Genomic DNA, 3,441 nt, shown 5'->3' on the forward strand with positions numbered 1-3,441 from the left:
CAGAGAACAGGCGGGAGGGTTAAAGGCTGTGAAGCATGATGAGGTTTCTCAAATTTGGGACCCAAGGCCGCTTGAATGGTAGCTGTACAGGGCTGCGAGGTCTGTGACGGCAACAGCTTCTACTGAATCATCAAATAATTACCTGACTGCAAAATGTTAAGAAATGTTACAGATTTGTCAAAATTTTTGAAAATCTTTAAAGCTAAAATTGATTTTAAAGTACTACCCTTTCCATGAATTACAGTGTCCTGGGAGGTTGGCAGAAAATTAATTATGTAAGAATTTTAATATTCCATGACCATGGAGGAAAGAATTCCTATACATGCAAACCTTACACCAATGCCTGCACCCCTTGCCTAAGAAATTCCATCAAATAAGACTGAAAGCTCGCTGATGACTAGAGAGACTATTTTTTATTTTGCACTGCCCAACAACTGTTGTGATATCTGGTTTAGCTGTGTGTGTGTGTACACCCCTGTATTAGCTTCCTAACTGGCCACTCTCCAAAACATTCTCCACACTGGAGCCAACACTCTTTGTAAAAGGTAAATCCCTCTGACTGAAAACCCATAATGGTTTCCTGCTTCACTTCAAATAAAGTCTGAATTCCTCTCTATGGTCCACAAGGCCCTGCATAATCTGGCTTCAGAGAATCTAACCAATCTTATCTCACGTCATTTAGTCCCTTGCTTATTACACTTTAGTCAGGTGCTGTCCAGCAGAGATGAAATGAGAGCCACAAATGTAATTTTAAATTTTCTAGTGGCCATATTTTTTTAAGTTTAAAAAAAGATAAAATTAATTTGAATATATTTTATTTAATCCAATATATCCAAAATATTATGGTATCGATATGAAATCAACATAAAATTCTTAAGATATTTTACATCCTTTTTGGCCATACTAAGTCTTCTAAATTGGCATGTATTTTATTTTACACTTAGAGCTCATATCAATCAATTTGCACAAGCCACATGTGGCTCAAGGCTACTATACTGGACCGAGGAACTCTACGTAGACTTCCTTCCACCCCAGAACAGACAGGTCTTTCTGGCCCTCCAGCCTCTGCACATGTAGGTCCCTCTTCCTATGGCTGCTCCTCTGTCTCTCTCTATTCAGTTGAAATGTCACTTCCTAAGACAAGCCTTTCCCAATGGCCTTAAGTAAATGGGTCTCCCCATATATTCCCCACCAGAGCCCCCAGGAGATCAACTGTCTTGGGACTTCTCTCATTCTGTAATTTTTTTCTTTTGCTTGCTTTTCCTATAGTTGCTTATTGTTTGTCTTCTACCACGACACTGTAATTATTGTTCCATGAGGACAAGGGCTAGTTTTATTCTATTTGCCACAGGCACGTCTGATGCACTCAATTTGTGCAGAATAAGTGGATGTCTATATATATTCTTAGTTTCTCTATGACTATTTAATTCTATAACAATGCTGAGAAGCAACTGGCAGTATAGGAAATATATATACAATTATTTAAATTTATCATGTAAGCCAAGTAAAGATGATACAAGGTATAACTGTAAGAAATCCTTCTGGTATTTAAGTAATATGCTCTTATAAAGATCAAAAGAAATAATTACTCCATTTAAAGTTACAAGTACTATCTAATGAAAAAGGAAATTTTTATTTAAACTAAGATCAAATCACAAGGAATTTCTAATATTCCTCTATTTCGTGCACTTCAGAGAAAAGTACTGTGTTAATTGTTGTTTATTTGGCATTTATATCTGTTAACTCAGATGACTCCAGTCTCATAAAGATTTACAAAAGTCTCTAATTGCTAAGTAACTTCTATAATTAGAGGGAAAAAAGAAATGTCTAGATAGAAATTATGAGTGGCTCTTAAAGAAAGCTAAACTTTTTTAGCTAAACGTAAATAAGTTAAACTTTACCTCATCTGCTCTGGGTTCTCCAAGTTATTTACTATAATTCTAAAGTAAGATCTATGACTCACTTAGACATGTGGCACTGTTAAGACAGAAAGGTGGTCACTGAAAATTATGCACAGTTTTGGATACATATTTTAATAAATATAAATAAAAATCACATAACTGATCAAGCAAAGTATATGTAGTTTGTGAGGGAATCATATTATTAAAGTTACAGACCATGTTTTTTTTTAGGCTGAGATTTAAGACTCAATTAACAGGTGAAAAATAGGAATTAAAGGTTTGACTCAGCTTCACCAAGCTGCATATAGAGGATGAAAAGACCGTATCATTCATTTGAGATACCCAAACAGCTCCACGACATCATATTATGGTTTCCTAGTCAAGTCCTCTGTTATTAGCAGTGGTATAAAGCATACATCTGCAGAGCGCACAGCAGTCTTCTACTGAGACACATGCACCCACAAACAAATAATTATCAGATATACTTGTCTAGGCACTAGACATGTGTCTTCTCATTTACTCTTCATAATAAACTAAAGAGGCTGATATTACAATAACCCCATTTTGAAAACAGGCAAACTGAAGTTTGAGAGGTTAAATAGTTTGCGTGCAAACCTTGTTCTGCCCAATTGTTGAACCAAAAAGCTGGGTATGAAGTTTTGTTTTACTTAATTTTTTTAATCTGCTAATGGGAGGGAAAGGTTTAGAAACAGTTTACTGCCGTCCCTATGACTTATACACTCCATGCAAACTTAGTCTTGAGCATGAGACAGCCAAGTCCCTAAACCATACCTCCACTGCCCCCATGTTCAGTCAATTTAATATTCTGATAATGTCTCTAGTTCCTTGTTCATTTCCCCACTGGAAATAAAGCCAGCCCAGTTGGATGAAGGCAAGTCTAGTCTTACCAGGCGCTGATTGTTGGATGGCCCCTCTCAGTCTTTAACTTGGATACCCATCTGACACGTACTGCTGGGACCTATTTGCAAAGCCTAACTCCGCTCCTTGGAGTCTAATCATTCCATGATCAATCTGAACTGGAATAATTCTTGAATTTGGCAATTCAACATTTAATTATGTTTGAAGGAGGCCATGCATGGCTAGTACCCCTCCCTGGAGGTCCCAACCCAGCAAGGGTCTCAGTTGGCTGCCCTCTTTATCTGCTTAGCCATGACTACACTGTTAAAGAAAGCACTGCGATAAAATATTAAATATTAATAGACTATAGTGTATTTACTTGAGATTGTATTATTAACAAATTGTTCTAATACAGATACTATAACTGTATACATTTTCTTAGTTTCTAATATCTTTCTTAAGTAATATTTTGTCATTCTTTATGATGTAAGAGTACACTGGATCGACACTCATAGGGAGTAATCCATAACAGCGTGCATGCCTGTGTGTGTATATAACTGATAACCAAATAGATTGTAAATTAGAGCAAACTGAAACTATATAATTATAAATATACATAATGATTATATGATATATAAAGATTTATGGTATTATAATGATTTAATGTCAGTTTGCTTTAATT

Source organism: Vicugna pacos, chromosome 1 (assembly GCF_048564905.1).
Source record: "Vicugna pacos chromosome 1, VicPac4, whole genome shotgun sequence".
Classification (NCBI taxonomy): domain Eukaryota; kingdom Metazoa; phylum Chordata; class Mammalia; order Artiodactyla; family Camelidae; genus Vicugna; species Vicugna pacos.